Consider the following 21,307-nt stretch of genomic DNA (forward strand, 5'->3'; position numbering starts at 1 on the left):
ATTGTATATTGGTTCCAAGGCAGAAGAGCGGTACGGAGTAGGCAATGGGGGCCAAGTGACTTGTCCAGGGTCATCCAACTAGAAAGTATCTGAGGTCAGATTTGAACCCAGGACCTCCCATCCAGTGGACTGATTCTTAATCCACTGAGCCACCCAGCTGCCTGCCCCCCCCCTTCCTATTTCCTTAATGCAAATCCTGGACTCTAGATTTTTACCATGTCTCTTGGTGGGGAACATATGGGGAAATGTAGACAAATCCACTATTAATGTAGCCATCATTGGAAAGCTGGTGGGGCGGGGGTGGGACTGGGGAGGTTTCCGAGTCAGCCTGAGGTTGATGATTTGGGGCAGAATTCAGTAAAAATTTTGCTGATGGCTCCTTGTAGGAACCTTGCCATAGTATCATCTGGGAACAATGGGGCTCCCCCCATCATCTGGGGAGACTCTCTTATACTGGGGGCTTTCAGTAGCTGAATACTTTGAATGGGGCCAAGGTGCACCCCAAGAAATGTCTATTGGCCACATTCTGTGTGAGGCATTCGAGGCCTTGGGGGAGAAAGAGATAATGAAACAGGGAGCTGACATTGTATTGGGGGGAGTATAACATGGATACTCATACAAGGATATAATGTATGCATATAGAATCATTGGAGAGGGAGAGGGCGCTGGGAATTGAGGTCATTGTAGAAAGGGATGCTTGAACCCCTGTTGGAAGGATGCTAGGGATTCCAGAAAGGAGACCGAAGGAGGGAGAGCATTCCCAGAATGGGGTCCAGCTGTCTCCTTTATACTGCATTCTTTTCTAAAGCCAACAGTGTGTGATGGATGCTGGGAATGTCAACGCTCCTATGTGGGGGATGTTTTGAAACCTTTTATATCATGTTCCTTTCCCTGTGAATCATGGTGCCTTGGCACTGTGGTCCGAATCACCATTCTCCATGGAGCCAGAAGACCTGGGTCTGGGTCCAAGCTTTGCCATGTGACCTTGAATCCTGAGGCAATTAATTATGGAGGAAAAACTCTTAGATTTGGAGTAGGAGATCCTGGGCTCAAATGTTGGCTTTGCCAATGACTAACTGTGTGATCGTGTGCAAGTCATTTTACTTAGCTTTGATTTCCCTGTTTATAAAATGAGGAGTTGGTATAGACACTCTCTAAGATACCTTCCAGTTTGGTATTCCATCTGTTCTGACCAAAATTGGGTAGAGAACACGATTTGTCCATATAAGGATGCCCCCACTGAGGAAACCGCATCTGTGTGACCTTTCCCCTCCTCATGGTCATTGGTACTTTCTTCTCCCTCCACAGATTAGCTGTTCTATGCCTCTATTTATATATTATATCCCTTTGGTCAAGCAGAAATTTCTAGAGGGCAGAAACTTTTCCCCCCATTTTAGCTCTATCTCATTCTTTTTTTTTTGTCTGGACCCATGATTTCATTAGCTCAGAGAAACTCCAATGTGGAAACTATCCCCACGGATTCAGGCCAGCAATTGTTCTGTAGCTTAGAAGGGGATTTCTTGGGGACTCTGCGAAGTTAGATCCCTTGCCAAGGGTCTCTTCGATGTTATGTGTCAGAGATGGGATTTGGAATTCATCCCTTGACTCCTGACTTGAAATCCTGTGCTCTCTTCACCATGGTAGGCTGCCTCCTAGGCCTTGTGCAGAGTGTGTGCTTAACCCTTGCCATATGGCTTGCATTAGGTTGTGTGACCCTTGGACATATATCTCTGTGGTCAAATGTTGTTGGTGTCGAGGCTGCCAATGACCATTTCCGTGTTCACAAGCACCTCTACAGAAGAAGGGAAAGATCTATGGTTGATTCTAGCCCTATAGGCAGCGACATAGGTAACTCAATAGATAGTTACCTGGGCCTAGAGGCAGAAAAGGCTGAGTTCAAATCTTGCCTTAGACACTCACCAGATAAATCATTGTCTGCCTCAGTTTCCTCAAGTGTAAAATGGAAATAATAATAATAATAGCACCTCTTTCATTGGGTTATAAGGACAAATGAGATATTTGTGAAGTACTTAACACAGTGTCTGGCACACAGTAGGTGCTTAATAAATATTTCCTTCTCTCTCCTCCTCTGCCTCTTAGAATCCCTGGCCTCCTTCAAGGCCCAGCTCAATGCCACTGGAAGCCTCTCCTAGTCCCCCCTTCTAAGTCTGTATACCCTCCTCTTTCTCAGAGTATCTCAGATGTACGTCTCTATTCATGTTCACGTGCCCTCTTCCTCCACTGCCAATAGAATGTAAGCTTCTTGAAGACAGACACCATTTTCTTTTTATCTCTGACACCCCATTACTGATTATGAAGTGTTCAGTTTTTCAGTCATGTCTGGCTCTTTGTGATACCATTTGAAATTTTCTTGGCAGAGAGCCTAGAGTAATTTGCCATTTCCTTCTCATTTGACCGATGAGAAAACTGAGGCCAACAGGGCAAAGTGAGCTGCCCAGAATCACATAGTCAGTAAGTATCAAAGGCTGGATTTGAACTCACAAAGATGCCTTTAAGTAGGTGCTTACTAACTCGTATCCAATGCAATTGCTGAGCCTGGGTAGAGCTGAAGCTGCGGGCCAGGGTGAGGATGGAGAATGGGAAGAGAATCTGGGCACGGGAATGTTTGCTTACCAACTTTTGGGCATAGCCAGGAGTCCAGGCATCGGTCCATGGGGCCGTGGGAGAACTCACATGTAGCCAGGAATGGGTTTTCCCAGAAGGAGTAGACATGGGGTGAGTCAGCCCAGGGGGCAGAGCAGATAAAAAGACTTCCAGTGGGCCAGAAATATGTGGCCAGGAGATATCAAGTATCCACTGTTGGGTCCCTCACATTGCAATGTGAGCTCCTGCCTAGTCAAGATTGTTTTTGCCTACTTGGAGCTGATTCACCAATACGTTTCAATGGCCATTGAGAAGAGGCCAAGGTCAGGGCTTGAGGAAAGTCTTTATCTTTCTCTGCCGTGGCCCAAAAAAGGCTCTGAATGTCAGCAGGTACTGACAGTAGCTCTCAGAGGCCAAGGTCACCATGAACAAAGTCCTTCGCTTTCCCCACCGTGGCCTGAAAAATGCTCTGAGTATTAGCCAGTGCCGACAATATCCCTGAGAGGCCAAGGTCAGGGCCCAAAGCAAAAATCCTCCCGTTTCTTGGCATAACATCAAAAAATACCAAATGGCCCATCAGGGAAAGAGGTAAAAGAAACCCTAACAGCCAGGCTCCTCGTCTACTTGTTTTCCGTTTATTGGGTTGTAGAGATTTAATCACTCTTTCCACGTTGGGGACATTACTGCTGTGTTGATGGCCTTCCTAATGCTGAGAGTCGTCATGTTGGTTCATATAGCAGAGCAGAATACCGCAGTGCCGTTAATAAACCCACTCCAGCCTTCTGGTGTCACCATTCAAGGTCTGGGTAATCTTGCCCAAGGGCCAATGCCCAAGAAACATCTTGTCCTGTCCAGTCAAGTTGCTGGAATCAAGATGAAGTTTGGGGAAGGCCCTGAAGGTTTCATTTGTTTATGAAGAGGGTGAGAAGATGGTTAGGAAATTGGTTTATTTCCCTGCAACCAACATCCTTCAAAGGAGGAATAAGATAAGGTAGGGATTGGTGGGTCATAACTTCTCACTCTAACATCCTCCACAATTATATTACTCTCCTACACACACTCTGGGGTTTCTTTCAGGAGGTGCTCAGTGGATTCTTTCTATTTCTACTTTGCCCTCAGGATCTAAAAGATCTGAGCAGTCTTTTTTAAAAAAGATTTCTTAAAATATTATTTCTAGGCTCCCCTGCTTTTTTTAACCATAGTATTCTGGTAGTTTAATAATTTTTTTTAAAGTTCCCTTTGGAATCTATTTTTTAGGTCAGTCTTTTTGTAAGGAGTGATTCTTTTTTGTATTTTAAAATTTTTTTCTATTCTGATTTTTTTTCTGAAAAAATATTTTAAAATTTTGTTAAATATTTCCCAGTTATCTTAAACAGTTTTTACATTTCTTTTAAAAATTTTTGAGTTCCAAATTCTCTTCCTCTCCCCCACCACTTGAGTACAATATCAATTATATGTGTGAAATCATGGAAAAACATATTTCTACATTAGCCATGTTACAAAAACATAGTAATAAAAAGCAAGAAGCATAAAGAAAGTGAAAAAAAGTCTGCTTCAATCTGTACTCAAAAGTGATTAGTTCTCTCCCTGGAAGTGGATGGCATTTTTCATGATGGGTTTTTGGAATTGTCATGGATCCTAATAACTTTTCCATGGTGAGATTCTTTTTGTATTTGCTCATTCTTCCAGGCTGCTTCCTGATTTGGGACTGTAAAGACTAAGATTCTAGGCTTTTTTTTATTTAAATTTAAATTTAAAAATTGGGGGGGGGGGACTAAGCATGTATTATTACACAACATTTCCATATTATTCATTTTAATAAGTGAATAATCTTTTAAACCCCAAATCATATACCCAAATATCCCCAAATAATACCCCAATAAACCCAAATCACATGTTTTCTTCTGCATTTATACTCCAACAGTTCTTTCTCTGGAGGTGGACAGCATTCTTTTTCATAAGTCCCTCAAAATTGTCTTGGATCATTGTATTGCCGTTAGTAGAAAAGTCTATCACATTTGATTGTTCCACAGTATTTCAGTTACTGGATACAATGTTCTCCTGGTTCTGCTTCTTTCACTCTGTATCAATTCATGTAGTTGTTTCTAGTTCTTTCTGAAATCATCCTGTTCATCATTCTTCATAGCAAAATAGTATTCCATCACCATCATATGCCACAATTTGTTCAGCCATTCCCCAATTGAGGGACATCCCTTTATTTTTCCTTCTTTGCAACCATGAAAAACACAGCTATAAATATTTTTGTATAAACAGATCCCTTCCTATTTTTTTTTATCTCTTTGGAATACAGATTTAGTAGTGGTATTGATGGGCAAAAGGTATGCATTTTTATAGCCCTTTGGGCATAGGCATAATTCCAAATTGCCCTCCAGAATCAATTTACAACTACACCAGCAATGCATGTGTCCCAATTTTGCCACATTCCCTCCAAAATTTATTATTGTCTTTTATTGTCATATTGACCAATCTGATAAGTGTGAGGGGGTACCTCAGAGTTGTTTTAATTTGCATTTCTCTAATCAAGAGGTATTTAGAACATTTTTTCATATGATTATTGATAGCTTTGATCTCTTCATCTAAAAGCTGCCTATTTATATCTTTTGACTATTTATCAACTGGGGAATCCTTATATGGATCCTTATAAATTTGATTTAGTTCTTTATACATTTGAGGAATGAGACCTTAATCAGAAAAATTTGTTATAAAAATTTTTCCCAGTTTTTTGCTTCCCTTCCTGGTTGCATTGCTTTTGTCTGTACAAAACCTCTTTAATATAATCAAAATTATTCATTTTACATCTTGTAATGTTTTTTATGTCTTGTTTAGTCATAAATTTTTCCCTTCATCAATTTGACAGGTAAACTATTTTATGTTCCTCTAATTTACTTATGGTATCTCTCTTTATGTTTAAATTATATACCTATTTTGACCATATCTTGATATAGAATGTGAGATATTGATCTAAACCTGAATTTTCCCATACCGTTTTCCAATTTTCCTAGCAGTTTTGGTCAAATAGCAAGTTCTTATCCCCAAATCTGGGATCTTTGGGTTTGTCAAGCATTAGCTTGCTGAGGTAATTTACCCCAAGTCTATTCCAATAATCCACCCTTATATTTCTTAGTCGATACCAGATTATTTTGATAATTACTGCTTTTTTTATTGTACAGTTTAGGATCTGATACCACTAGACCACCATCCTTCACAATTTTTTCATTAGTTCCTTTAATATTCTTGACTTTTTGTTCTTCTAGATTAATTGTGTTATTATTTTTTCTAGTTCTATAAAAGAGATTTTTGGTAGCTTGATAGGTATGGCACTGAATAATTAAATTAGTTTAGTTAGGATTGCCATTTTTATTATATTAGCTTAGCCTGCCTGTGAGCAATTAATGTTTTTCTAATTATTTAGATCTAACTTTATTTGTGTGAAATGTTTTGTAGTTATGTTCATATAATTCCTGTGTTTGTCTTGGAAAATCAATTCCTAAATGTTTTATATTGTCTGGAGTGATTTTATTTTATTTTTTAATTCGTTAAATTAGTTTAGAATATTTTTCCATAGTTACATGATTCATATTCTTTCCCTCCCATAGCCAAATAGCAATTCAATTGGATTTTACGTGTATCATTGATCAAGACCTATTTCCAGCTTGTTAATATTTGCAATAGAGTGATCATTTAGTCTACATCCCCAATCATATCCCCATTGAACTATGTGATAAAGGAAATGTTTTTCTTCCGTGTTTCTGCTCCCACAGTTATTTCTGTGAATGTGGATAGTGTTCTTTCTCCTAAGTTCCTCTGGATTTTCCTGGATCATTGCGTTGCTGCTAGTAGAGAAGTCCATTACATTATATTGTACCACAGTGTATCAGTCTCTGTGTACAGTGTTCTCCTGGTTCTGCTCCTTTCACTCTGCATCAATTCCTGGAGGTCATTGCAGTTCACATGGAATCCCTCCAGTTTATCATTCCTTTGGGCACAATAGTATTCCATCACCAACAGATACACACTTTGTTCAGCCTTTCCCCCATTGAATGGCATCCCCTCATTTTCCAGTTTTTTGCCACCACAAAGAGCACAGCTATGAATATTCTTGAACATGTCTTTTTCCTTATTATCTCTTTGGGGTACCAGCCCAGCAGTGCGATGGCTGAATCAAAGGGCTGGCAGTCTTTTAATGCCCTTTGGACATAGTTTCAAATTGCCTTTCAGAATGGTTGGATCAATTCACAACTCCATCAACAGTTCATTAGTGTCCCAATTTTGCCACATCCTCTGCAACATTTATTACTCTCTAGAGTGATTTTAAATGGAGTTTCTCTGCATTTTGTTGTAAATATAGAGAAATGCTAATGATTTATGTGGGTTTATTTTGTATCCTGCAACTTTGCTAAAGTTATTATTTCAACTAGGTTTTTAGTTTATTTTCTCAGATTCTCTAAGTATACCATCATATCATCTGCAAAGACTGATAGTTTAGTTTTCTTATTGTCTACTTTAATTCCTTCAATTTATTTTTCTTCTCTAATTGCTAACACTAATATTACTAGTACAATATTAAATGATAGTGGACATCCTTGCTTCACTCCTGATCTTATTGGAAAGACTTATCTCCATTGCAGATGATATTCACTGGTGGTTTTAAATAAATACTATTTATTATTTTAAGGAAAGGCCCTTTATTCCTATGCTTTCTAGTGTTTTCAATAGGAATGAATACTGTATTTTGTCAAAGGCTTTTTCTGTGTCTATTAAAATAATCATGTGATTTCTGTCTGTCTGATTATTGATATAGTCAGTTATGCTGATGTTTTTCCTAATATTAAACTTTAGAGTCCTGGTATAAATCCCATCTGGTCATAGATGTAATTACTTTCTTTATCTCTTTTAATCAGATCTATTTTGCTTTACCTTTGTCTGAGATCATGATTGCTACTCCTGCTTTTTTTTGTCTTAGTTGAAGCCCAAGAGATTCTGTTCCAGTCCCTTACCTTTACTCTGTGTACCTGCCTCAAATGTGTTTTTTGTAAACAACATATGGTTGGATTCTGTTTTTTTTTAATCCTTATCTTCTGTCTTAGAATTACTACTCTGTATTGGTTCTAAGGTAAAAGAGCAGTAAGGGCTAGGCAATGGGTGTTGAGTGATTTGCCTACAGTCATACAGCTAGGAAAGGTCTGAGACCAGGTTTGAAATGGATTCTGTTATTTTGTTTGTTTGTTTGTTTTTTTATCCACTCTGCTATCCACTTCCATTTTATGGGTGAGTTCATCCCATTTACATTCACAATTATGTTACCATCTAAGTATTTTCCTCCATCTTTATTTCCTCTTTTAATCCTGCTCTTTCTCCTTTCACTTGTTCCTTCCACATCAGTATTTTGCTTTTAGTCACTTTCCTCCTTCCCCCTCCCTTATATTACTCTCTTCTCCACCACCCCCTTTATTATTCCCCTCTTCTCTATAGGGTAATATAAGATTCTGTACACCAATGAATCTGATGTTCTTCCATCTCTGGGCCAATTCCAGTGAGAGTAAAGTTTAAGTATTACCTGTTACCACCCTCATCCTCCCTTCCATTGTAATAGTATTCCACCACCCCATGCCTTGTTGTGTGATATAATTTACCACGTTTTACTTCTCTCTTCCCAGTTATCTTAGTATGATCCTCTTTTTCTCCCCCAGTTTTTTTATATATATCATCCTAAACAACTTACTGTCCCACCCTCTGTCTGCATATACATCTTCTAACTATTAGGATAATGAAAACAGTTTTAAGAGTTAAAGTTATTATCTTTCCAAATAGGAAAATAAACAATTTGGCCTTATTTGGTCTTCAATATTTTTTTCTTTCTTATTTACCTTTTATGCTTCTCTGGAATTTTGTATTTGGATATCAGACTTTTTGTTTTTTAAGTCTGGTCTTTTCTTCAGGAACACTTGGAAATCTTCTATTTTATTAAATGACCATACTTTCTCCTGAAAGAATATAGTCAGTTTTGATGAATAGGTGATTCTTGGTTGTAAATTCAATTCCCTTCCCTTCTAGAATATCATATTCCAAGTCTTCTGGTATTTCATTGTAGAAGCTGCCAGATCCTATGTAATTCTGACTAGGGCTCCATGATATTTGAATTGTTTCTTTCTGGCTGTTTGAAGTATTTTCTCCTTGGCAAAGGAGCTCTTGGACTTAGCTATACATTCCTGGGAGTTGTGATTTGGGGATTTGTTGCAGGAGGTGATCTGTGGATTCTTTAAATTTTTATTTTATGCTCTTGTTCAAGAATATCAGGATAGTTTTCTTGGATAATTTCTTGTAGTATGATGTCTAGACTTTTTTGTTGTTATGAGTTTTATGTAGTCCAATAATTCTTAAATTGTCTCTCCTGGATGTCTTTTCTAGGTGTGTTGTTTTTTTTTTCAATAAGATATATCATATTTTCTTCTATTTTTCATTCTTTTGATTTGGTGTTATTGTTTCTTGATATTTTGTGAAGTCATTAGCTTCTGCTTGCACAATTCTAATTTTAAAGACTGAATTTCTTCCTTGACCTTTTGATCCTCCTTTTCCATTTGGTTTATTCTACTTTTAATGATACTCTTTTCTTCATTGGATTTTTTGGCCTTTTTCCCCCAGTTGACCAATTTTGCCTTTTAAACTTTTGTATTACTTTCATTTCTTTTTTCCATTTTTTACCTGTCTTATTTGATTTTTTAACCCTTACCTTCCACCTTGGAATTAATATTATGTATTAGTTTGAAAGTAGAAGAGTGGCAAAGGCTAGGCAATGGGAGTTAAGTGTTTTTTTTTTTTTTGCTGTTTGCTGATCTTCCTAGCCTTTTTTTGCCTGTGGACTGGGAATTCTGAAAGCTGCTGATTCTGTCTCCTCTGCTGCTAGCTTACAGGGATCAGCAGTGTGAGCTATTTAGCCCTGGGGTAAAGCCATGTAGGCTTGAAAGGGTATAGCACTATGACTCCCAGGCCTCACTATGGGCTGGTTCCAGGGTTTGGGACTTCAAGGGATGGGTCTGAGGTACTCTTTGGTTGGTGTAGCCTGCATCCCAGGATCCTGAAGTTGACCTACGCTGCAATAGATGGGGAGGTGGTCAGCCAGCACTCCTCTGTGTGCAGTTTTGCTTCCAGTTCCCCCTTTTCTCAAGGAAATCAATTCTCCATGCTACCTTGCAAGTTGTATTAAGTAGGAGAACTTCCTCTCTCTTAATTGCCATTGGTTTTTGACTATTGTCATTTTGAGGCGCTTTTTAAAGGTTGGTTTGGAAGGATTTTCAGAGTGGTTTCTGCTTTTGCTGCTACTAAGCCGCCATCTTGAATCCTCTCCATCTAGTTCTAGGCATTTCTGGAGGTGAGGTCTAGGCTGACCCTGCTGCTGCTTTCTTGGGGCAGTGAGTGTTGTATCATTGTAGGCTCTCAGGGCCAGGCTGGAGACTTACAAGCTTTCAGTGCTTCTCAATGGGTCTAATCACGGATCCCCTGGCCTAGACTTTGGGAGTTCCTGACCAGGTTTTGGGCTGAGCAAGAGTGGACTGATACTGGGTTCAGATAGTGGGAGCCAGCTTGGGGAATTCTCTGAGTTCAGAGAGACAGAATTATAGACTCCCTTTTGGCTTGAGATTCCTGCCCTAATTATTCCTTTGGAGACTTCAGACTGGCTGTCTTGAATTCACTTTACCTGGGCACCTGTGGTTTGTTTGTTTGTTTAATCCTTGCCTTCACACCTTAGAATGAGTACTGTGTATTGGTTCTAAGGCAGAAGAGCACCTTGGAGGAGAAGGTCTAGGCAGTGAGGATTAAGTGACTTACCCAGGGTCACACAGCTAGTCAAGGGTCTGAGACCAGATTCAGACTTGGGCTCTCTCCATTGGGCTAGTGAGGAGGCAATGTATTGTAGTGGAAAGATGCTTGGATCCCAACACTTAAAAGGACCTGCCTGACCTTGGACAAGGTCCTTCTCCTCTCTGACCCTCAAGCTTCTCTTCTATAAAATGAGGGAGATCTATAAGGTCCCTGTCAGACCATTTCTGGTGCCCCAGAATAGTCATTAGGTCATCAGACCAGGAAATCTTGGCAGCCATATTCTGAATGATCAGACTTTGCTGGATTTGGTTAGCAGAGCACCTGGGACCTCAGAATCACAGCTTGCTAGAGCTAGAAGGGCCCTCAGCTAATCAAATTCCTTCTTTTAGAACTAGGGAAACGGAGTCCCTGGCATCCTTGTTCAGTTGTCTAAAGTTACCAGGTACCAGCTGGCAAGAGCTGAGAATGGTGGCTCTGGCACAGAGGCTTGTGGGCACTGCCAGGGTTTGTCCAGAGCTGTCTAAGCAGAGTCAGAGCCCTCCCCAAGGGGGGACCTCATGGATCCTGCTACCTTTCTGCTCCCACCATCTCTTTCTCTCCAGAGATGGGCCATTCCCCAGGGCAGTACCTCCCATGAAAGGTTGCCTCATGGATAACCCCAGTCTTCCTAAAGAAATGGGTATTTCCTAAAGCAAGCACTTCCTGGAGAAAGAAGAGGACCTCTCACATGGCTCCTGAAGCCATAGGAAGCCTGAAGGGCTCCCATATGGGGCTCGGGAAAGTAAGCGGGGACCATGGCCAACCCCTTCTCTAGCCAGCTCTTACAGGGAGCAGTCCAGATAGTACAGGTCCATGGGATGTGCTTGTTCAGCAAAACAAATCTGATTGCTTTCTGGGAGATGTGTATGGGCCATTGGAATGCTTTATGGCTTTTCTCTTTCGGCTTATGAGTTCCTCGGAGTCCTTCACGTTGTCTGCATTTCCTTTGGGGTGAGATAAAGCCTGTCCTACCTGCTACATCTTCATTACCTAGAGTGCTTGTATGGGAGTTAAGGATCCTTCCACACCCATTTAGAGGATACCCTACAACCAACTCCAGCTGGAGGCAAGTAGCCAAAGAGAGAGACACTGACAGACAGACAGAGACAGAGACAGAAGGACAGAGACAGAGAATGTTGGTCCTTCCAGTTCCAAGACCCAGGAGGAAGGGAACAGACATTAATTAGGCACTGTGCTGAGTGCTTCATACATATTATATCTTTTGCCCTTCACAAAGCCCTGGGAGGTGGGTACTAGCGTGATTCCCATTTTATAGTTTGAGGAACCTGAGGCAAAGAACAGTGAGATGACTTTCCCAGGGTCTCCGAGCTAGGAAGTGTCTGAGGCCAGGTTCCTGTACCCCCAAGTTGCTTCTACTCAGGATTACCAGATCCAGTGTCTATCCTCTTCTGCCCCTTCCAGCTGGGAGATCCTAGAATTCTTTTACTTCCCAAATGGAGGAGTCTGGATGAGTCTCTTCTCTTGATGGGCCTTAGTTTCCTCCTTTGTGAGATGAAGTGACTGGAGGAACCCTTTCCTATGCTGCCATTATACGATGAAGCCCCCCAGACCTAGCTGGGAAGTCCTTCCCACCCGACTGGTTTTACCCGAGCTATCTCGCCTTGCCTTCACTACACCTTAAAAAGGGTCATCCGTGAAGGTCTGGCTGTGACAGAGAAGACCGCTTCCCCTCCTTGGAGTCCAGATGGTTTCACCAAGGAGTGTCAGAGCTGGACGGGAGCTTTGAAGATGAAAATTAAGTAGCTCTGTCTACGCGTGTGTGCAGTTTCTATATTTAGTACCAATTAACTTCTCATCCCTGGGATAAGCCGTCGTACGCGCTGCCGAGCGGACCAGGTATTTGCCAGTGGGCGCTTTACTCCAAGGGAAGTGTGAAAGTGACAGCAACCTCTTCCCGACATCCAGCTTGATGCTTCTTGGCACTTGGGGGTTGGGTTTGGTCCCATATCCTCTGTGGATTAAATGGCATCTTTGGCCTCATTGGGCGGTGACTCTGTGATGGCTCTACAGGCACTCGTAGCCCTTGCCTCAACCTGGGGGCTTTCTTCTTTGAAGTCCTTCAGCTTGTGCCCACTCCTCTGGGTAGATCTGCTCACCAAACCATCCTGGGGCAGCAGGGCCTGCCGAGGGCCACATGGGGCATCGATGCCAACGAGAACAAGGCACATAAGCCTTCAGAATAAAAGCTGTCTCTGGTCACAGGACAATAGCCAGGAACAAGCAAGCTTTAGGAGATTTCAAGAGCATGAAGAAATGCAGTGGTTGTTCAGTCATGTCCAACTCTTCATGGCCTCTTTTGGGGGTTTCTTGGCAGCATTCCCAGAGTAGTCTGCCATTTCCTTCTCTGGCTCTGGCTGAAAGATGAGGAAACTGAGGCAAACAGGGTTAAATGACTTGTCCAGGATCATATAGCTAATAAATGTCTGAAGCCAGAGATTCCAGTCCTGACCCTCTAACCACTACATAGGCCAGCTGCCCATCAATGAAGAGTGGTGGTAAGAAGTTGTTTAGGTATACATGTATGGAATGGTTGTCATTTTGTAGGACAGACTTGAGGCAGCCCAGAAGGGGACATGGACCACTCACTCCGCCCACACCCATGGGCCCTCTTTCAGGAATCAGCAACCATTGGGGTTGGGCCAAAGAATTTGCCTCTCTTGGTTTGAGATCAGTGGCTAGGAACCCTTAGATAGAGGCCCCCCCTGTAAAGATTAAAATTTAGGAATATGGGGAGACTGAGGCAGGTAGAAATTAGTTTCTCTCTGCAAGGAGTATTATATTTTTTAGAGGTTTATTAAGGATTAAAGATTAAAGAATATACAAGTAAGAAACATGTGCCTAGGCCAGAGGCCTAGACAAAATAACCTCACATCACGGAAGAGACGCGTCTGCTCCAAAATGGAAGTCCAAAAAGAGAGAGAGAGACCCAAAAACCTTTGCTACCAGCTTAAATCCTTTCTCGATCTCGCCCACCTCAGAATTGCGTGAGATTACAAAGCATTCTGGGGAAGTGGAGCAAGGGCTTGTGGGGATTGAAGTCCAGAGTTCAAATCTCAATTTTACACCCCCCAATTACTTTGATAACTTCCCTGCTTATGCCTCTCTACCCATCCAGAGCCTCGTCTTCTCTGCCCTAGGCAATAGTTATCTCTCCTCCTCTCCTGGGCACCCCCTGGCACAGGCAAGCCTGCCTCAGGCAGCCCCTGCCACTCAGAGCCCCCCCTGTGGGGTAGGACCAGGAGGCTTAGGCTGGCACCTCTCTCTGGGAGCTGGGGGAAGGGAATCGCCTTCTAGCAGAGCCATTGGGTGCTTTCCTTTTGCCCTGCCCCGGGTTTGAGACTGGCCAGACCCAGTGATTTACTACAGACATTTTGCTCCCAGCTCAGAAATGGCCCCAGGCTGTGATCCTAATGATGCTGTTTTTCAGTGGTCCTCCCTCCCTCTGCTTCTGCCACCCTCCCATCCACAACTGATGGGCTCTACGAAGGCTTGGGTCAAGCACCCATCTAATTGATCCAAATTTGTTTTAATTGCCAGAGGCGCCATTGTTCTCCATCCTAGGCCCCCAGTGACTCAGTATTTAATTCTCAGTGTCAGCCACAGTGATTTGGGTAATCAAAAGCTCTCTGGCCCCAAGTACCCAATAGGAATGAGGGAACGAAGCCTTTTTAGTGGCACTGGCCGGCCAAAAGGCACAGGAAGGGGCTGCATTGACCAGGTTTTCAGCCAAGTTCTCAAATCAGTGGAAGGAGAAGACAGAGACCTCCTTGCCTCACAGTTCTAGTTGACCCTTCCATGAGCATGTGGGAAAAGGGCTCTGGTTGGCAAGGTCATCTGGCCCATGTGTTCTCCATCTGCCTCCCTTTAAAGCAAGGGTTCTTAACTGGAGACCGGTGAACTTCTTTTATATATATATAACTGCGTTGCTATTATCTAGTCATTTTAGTCATGTTCAACTCTTCATGACCCCATTTTGGGGTTTTCCTGACAAAGATACTAGAGTGGTTTGCCATTTCCTTCTCCAACTCATTTTACAGTTAAAGAAACTGAGGCAAACAGGGTGAAGTGACTTGCCCAGAGTCACACAGCTAAGTATCTGGGGTCACATTTGAACTCATGTCTTCCTGACTCCTGGCATGGCCTCTATCCACTGCATTTCCCAATAATTGGTTCCCTTTGTAATCTTATGCATTTCATTTTGTGTATTTAAAGATATTCTGAAAAGAGGTTCATAGGCTTCACCACATTGTCAATAGAATCCTGGCCAGAAAGAACTGTTTTAAAATAGGCCGCATTTGCAGGAATATTTATGTAAATCTGGAGCTTAAGCATCATCAAGGCATATGAACTAACACTGCTCTGAGTTCAACCCAGTAGGGAGGAGGAAGGGGAAGAAGAAGCCATTCAGACAACTTATTTACACCCTCCAGTTTAGACACATTGAAATATCCCATTACTGGTGTTAGCACGATCAGGGCTGGAAGTGTAACTAAGTCATTGGACAGTATTAGCACATCAGGGCTGGCAGTGCAGCTAAATCATTGGGCAGTGTTAGCACATTAGGGCTGGCAGTGCAGCTAAGCCAATGGGTGCAGGAAGACAGCCGGAGATATCAGGATTTCCACCAGGGAAGTCCCTGCATTTCCATCTCTGCTGAAGCTCTCTCACCATTAGACCCTAAACTGCCCAAGAGCTGGAACTGATTTATGTTTTATGTTATATCCTCCAGGCCTAGCACAATGCCTACATATAGCAGGTGCCTAAATATGATAGTTATGTACTATTGTGAATAGAGCCCTGGGCTTGGGGTCAGAAGGAGTCACTCAAATCTGGCCTTAGGTGCTTATTGTCTGGGTGACCCTGGGCAAGTCATTTCACTTCTGATTTCCTCAGTTTCCTCAACTGTAAAATGGGAATAATAATAGTATCTACTTCGAAGGTTTGTTGTGAGGGTCAATTGAGATAATATTAAAATATTTAACAGTATCTACCTTAATAGTTTCTTTAAAAATAAAAAAAAATTGTTTCCCTTCCATCTTAGAATCAATACTGTGCATTGGTTCCAAGGCAGAAGAGTGGTAAGGGCTAAGGGGCAATAGAAGTTTAAGTGACTTGACCAGGGTCACACAGCTACGAAGTCTCAGAGGCCATACTGGAAACCAGGACCTCCTGTCTCCAGGCGTGGCTGCCCCTCAATAGGTTCTTAATTCACGCTTGTCCCTTCCCTGCTCCCTTCTTTGGCCGGGGTTATCTAACCTCCCTGTGCCTCAGTTTCTGCATCTGCAATGAGAGGATTGGAGTAAAAGACATATAATGGCTCCCTTCTAGATGCATTAAGTCTGTGATCCTAATTTAGAGATGGGAGAGACTTAGTCATCTTCAAAGCCACCTCAGATCTCTAACGGGGCACTTGAGACTCAGAGAGGAAAAGGATGGCCCAGGCAGCCAGCCGTCTTCGTGCCTGAAACCGAGCAGAGAACTGCTCTGGGGGAATGGCCTCTCGCAGTCAGCTTTCAGAAAGGGACGTGGTGGTTTAGTTTGGGATGGGAGAAGTTTCCCTTGACTGTGATCAAGAATCCAGGGAAAGAGCCCCAGACAAGGAGGGCTGGAGGCGGGGAGGCCCGAGCTCTCTCTCTCCGGCTCTTGGGGGGTGGCCACGAGTCGGGTTCTTGGAGCAGCTTCCCAGGAGGAGCCAGGCGGTATCCTCTGGGGAGCCGTGACGTCAGCTTTCCCACCCAGGCTGGAGGGAAGAAGGTGAGTCGCCTGTTCCTGAAGTGGGCTGGAGGGAGCCCAGGATGGGAGGTGGTGCGGAGGTGTTAGCATCACCGAGCCGAGAGTGTGAAATCCAGCTAAGAAAAGACGGGGGGAGGAGGAGCCGTCCTCCTGGTCTGCCTGGAATCTAGGCTGCCTGGCCGGCCACGACGGAGGGGCCGAGACCCTGGGCTCTGGCACTCCGGTGGGGAACGCCAGGCCGCGGCGGCCCCCCGAAGCAGAGCTGGGGCCCAGGGATGAAACGGGAAAAAGTGTCCAGGGGTAGCAAATGATGAGAGGAGCCAGACTAAGAGGGGGAGGGATCTCCAGGACCACCGAGTGCCCCCCCCCAAGGAGGAGCCTTTTCTGCATTAGCCCTAATAAATGCTTCGCTGTCCTCCTCTGAAAGACCCCCAGGATGGGGACTGAGCATGGCTGCCCCAATAAGCTTTATTTTATTTTTAATCTCAGACCTTCCCTCTTAGAATCAATCCTGTGTATTGAGCAGCAAGGGCTGGGCGATGAGAATTGAGTGACTTGTCCAGGTTCACACAGCTAGGAAGTGTCTAAATCCAAATTTGAACCCAGGACCTCCTCTCTCTAGATGTGGCTCTCCATCCAGTGGGCCACTTAGCGCCCCCCCCATCTTCATTTATTTTTTAACCCTAGAATCAATACTAAATATTGGTTCCAAGGCAAAAGAGCAATAAGGGCTAGGCCGTGGGGGTTAAGTGACTTGTCCAGGGTCACCTAGCTAGGAAGTGGCACCCAGCAAGCTTTCTTTTTGAAGGGAATAAGCCTACTATGGGCCAGGCACCTTTTACAATTCTTGTCTCATTTGATCCTCACGATAACCCTGGGAGGTAGGTGCTATTGTTATCCCATTTTACAGTTGGGGAAACAGAAGGCAACTGAGGTTAAGTGGCCCATCTAGAATCACACAGTGAAAGAGTGGCGAGCCTGGATTTGAACCTGGATCTTCCCAAGTTCCATTCACTGTGCCACGAGCTGCCTCAGACCCTCAGAGAGACCTCTGACAAGTTGGCCTCCCTCTGCGGCATTCTGGGCCCTCCCAGGAGGAAGGGGGGCTGCCTGGCCCTTGCCTGGGAGAGAGCCTCTCGGCCTGGAAGGACAGACCTCCTCCGTCTGGGTTTGGGCAGGCAGGTTCTGCCGGAGCGCGAGGCCCTGAGCCGAGGGACCCAGAGACAAATGTGTACAAAGCTCTATCGGGGACGGGCATTGTGATCGCGGCCGCCATGTTGGTAGTGCGGCACTTTGCTGAGCTCTTCCCAGTCATTCTCTTGTGGCCGGAGCCTGTGAGTGAGAAGCCCCCACATTTTACAAATGGGGAGACCACGGCCCAGCGGAGGGGCTGGAGGACTTGGCTCTGCGACCCCGGGCAGCCTGCAAGGGTCGGAGACCCCCGATTTCAGCCCCGCTCTGCCTGACGCGGAGCCCATTCACTGCACCACATGGCCTGCCCATTCTCCTAAGGGAATGTCCCTCGAGTTCATCCCCACTCATGGCTTGTCTTTCATGGATGGTGCTGCCTGGAAATCCTCCATTGGGCCCTCTTTGGGAAGCCCCAAACCTTTGGACTCCTCAAATCTCAAGACAGTTCAATGTGACTCAGTTCAATTCAACAAGTCAAGTCAATAAGCACTTATTAAGCACCTGTTGTATACCAGGCATTGTGCTAAGAACTCAGGTTACAAAGAAAGCAAAAAGCAGACCCTGTTCAGGACAGCAAGCTGGCACCAGATAGAGAATCAGGCCCAAAGTCAGGAGGATCCGGGTTCAAATTTGGCCCCAGGGACTTTCTAGCTGTGTGACCCTGGGCAATTCACTTAACTCCTATTGCCTAGATCTTACCACTCTTCTGTCTTGGATCTGATACCCAGTATTGACTGATGAGATCTCCAGGCTAAACAGTGTAGAGGGAGCAAAGAGTCCAGCACCTTGAAGCTGGATGAGTCGGAACTGAATGAGGATTCAGCCAAGGAGCCCGATAGGCAAGGGTTGATGCGGGAGACGGTGGGGTCACTAAAGCTGAGGGAGAAGAGAGGATCAAAGAGACAAGGGTGACTGTCAAAGGCTGCAGAAAAGTCAAAGACGAAGCCAGAGAAATGCACTGTGGGTCAGCTCGGGCACTTGTAAATAATTGGAGGAGTGGGTAGCTTAGTCCTGCGTCCTCGAGCCCTCCAGTGGAGCCAGAATTCAGAAGACCCAGTACATCAACCCCCAGGTAGGATCAAGGGTGTTCTCCAATCACTTGGGGCCTTTCCTCAAGGCTACCTTGTGGTCTCTGGAGATCCTGGGGGATGATGATGCACTGGAGATAGGCCCAAGGGAGACAGCATTTATTCCTTTGTTAAGTAGAAGAAAATTAGGATCAATCAGACTTGACAAAGTCATTCATTGAGCTACAGACTCACATACACAAAATTATCAGTGTTTTGCCATTTGTCATCAATTATACACATCAAGGTTCAGGGTCTTTTGGCTTCTCTCCAGGTGCTCTTTGTTCCTGGGTAGAGATGAGTGGGGGCTCTGAGCTAAGGCATTCATGCGCCTCTCCTACCAGAACTGAAACAGCAGAGCTTTGTCTGTAGGAATCACCACTCACTTCATGTCTGGGCTCCAAGCAGCAGCAGGACAAGCCAGCCCCTGTCTGACCCCAGAACCCCTTCTCTTTCTGTTGCCGCCCCCCCCAGAAATCCTCGCCAGAAGGCCAACCCGAACTCTCCATCCCTTGCTCTGATAGTGACTCCCTTCATGTTTTACTCTTGAAACACTCATCCCGAGCAGCCAAGCACTGACTTCTGAGCATGAGAGCATCCCTGAACCCTCTTAGTCAGAGATGACATGGGACGGCTCAGGGTCTTCCTCTGGGGACCATCTAAAGTCCTGCCTTCTCAGGAAGCCATTGTGCATCTCCCTTCATGCTGGTGCCCCTCATGCATTCCTCCTGTGCATCCCTTCTGCAGTAGGGTAGCAGTCATGGAAGCAGGCGAGGGGCTGCCTGGGAGAATGCCCCGAAGGCTGCCCCTGTGGCACTGATGGACAAGATTGCGCCATCAGAGGAGTTCTGAGCACCTTTGCCGGAGTCCATTTGTCTAAGAAGAATGACCATGCAATGCTTCTGGTCTCGTTATTAAGGCAGGCCTGGCTGGGCTCCGGCCAGTAGTTGGTATGAGCGGGCAGTTTATAAACTGGTACTGTCTGGCCTGCCAGGGGTTCGAGAGGGCTTTCCAAAGCCGCTGCTGCCCTCAGGCCAAGGCAGAAAGAAGGGGGGTCTCTGTTGGATCTTTCCATCGTGTTAAGGGAGTTATCCATGATGACGTCTTAAGAGGGTGGGATGGGTTTAGTGGAAAGAGCCTTGACTTTGGGGTCAAGAAGTCAAGAGCCCTGGGTTCGAATCTTGCCTCAGAAAGTAAACAAATCACTTCTCTCGACCTCCGTGATCTCCTCTGTCAAATGGGAATCATCTGCCCTGGCAGCCCCAGCGAGCTTTGATGACTATGTCCTTCCCTAGGGTGGCTGCAGCCCTTGAATGAAAGCTCTACCTTCACCCCTCAACAACATGACTGCCCTTCAGCAGGCCACTTACTCTCCCCAGGCCTCGGTTCCCTCTCCTGTAAAATGGGTGGTCTACATGACTCCCAAGAGCCCTCTTAGCCCTGCTAATCTGGATCTGTGTTTAATTCAGCAAGTATGGAGCTCCGGGTTAGGTACTGGGAAAGAGAAAAGGAAAGACCTCGTCCTCTGCCCTCCTGCAGCTTGTGATGTGGAACGTCCCCCCAAAAAACCCTGGGGGGCTCTGGGGTGGGGGCTGGGGGTTGGGAGGACCAGAGACTGACGGGGCCCTTCCCACTAACCCAGCACTAACTTCTCTTCCTCTCCCTCTTCTTCCAGCTCCGTCCTGCTTTCTCTAGCCTTAGTGGGGCATGGTCTGCCAGGGCTAACCCTCTGTCTTCTCTCACCTCCCTCCTAGGTGGGTATGGCTCGCTTCTCACTGTGCATGGCTTCTCCTTCTGCATGCCAACCCCCCTGGCCACAAGGGGCTCCCCTGCAGGGCGGGCATCTCCGGGGGCACTGCTGCCAGTCACTGGGGGGAGCAGGGAGCAGGCATGCCCGGGCAGTGGGCAGGGGATTGGAGTGGAGTCAGGAGGCCTGCGGGAGGGTTTGGGGGGAGCCTGGGCACAACTGTTCCCCCTGAGCCTTAGTTTCTTCATGTGTAAAGGGATCAGGTGACCATTAAGGTGCTTCCAGGTGCTGACCTTTTGGGTTCCAAGTGACTTCCCAGTGCTTACACTGTGTTCTAGGGCCCCTTCCAGCTCCGACATTCCTGTTCTAAGGTCCTTCCCAGCCCTGACACCCCCTGTTTTAGGCTCCCTCCTAGCTTTGACATCCCCTGTTCTAGGCTACCCCAGCCCTGATATTCCCCTGTTCTAGGTTCCCCAGCCCTGAGATCCCCTGTTCTAGGCTCACTGATTTCTCTGAAACCCCCTGTTCTAGACTCTCCCCAGTTCTGATATTCCCTGTTCTAGGCTCACTTACTTCTCTGACATTCCTTGTTTTAAGTTCATCCCAGCCCTGAGAGCCTCTGTTCTAGGCTCCCTCGCTTCTCTGACACCCCCTGTTCTAAGATCCCTCCCCACTCCCCGCCCCCAGCTGGCCCTTACTTACTACCAGGACTCACTCTTAGCAATAATCACCCAGTCAGTATTCCATTTTCCATAATGGAAAGCTCTGACCTTGAATCAGCAGCCCTGGGTTCAAATTCTGTCCCTTTGTAGTTGTGTTCCCATTGGCAATTCCCTTAGCCTCTGACAAACATGACGTCTCTCTCCTGTATGGATAGTCCAGGCCAGCTTCCCCAGGGGCATTACCACAGGAAGTAACCCCTCAGAAATGGGCCTTGAACCCTAACCTGCACCAGCATGCAGGAATCATGGTTGGAAAGAGCCTTAGAGGAGCCTTGGTTAATGCACAGAGCACAGAACTTGGAGCCAGGAAGATCCATGTTCAAATTCAGTCTGTGACTCTG

The 21,307-nt window shown here is 45.2% G+C and overlaps 1 protein-coding gene across 1 annotated transcript in view; it reads left to right on the top strand.

The window, feature by feature from the left end:
• The window catches only part of LOC103103504 (uncharacterized), a 245,804-nt gene that overhangs the window by 218,944 nt on the left and 5,553 nt on the right, over window positions 1–21,307 (top strand). The gene's annotated exons all lie outside the window — the stretch shown is intronic.

The sequence above is a fragment of the Monodelphis domestica genome, chromosome 3 (genome assembly GCF_027887165.1).
Source record: "Monodelphis domestica isolate mMonDom1 chromosome 3, mMonDom1.pri, whole genome shotgun sequence".
Taxonomy (NCBI): Eukaryota; Metazoa; Chordata; class Mammalia; order Didelphimorphia; family Didelphidae; genus Monodelphis; species Monodelphis domestica.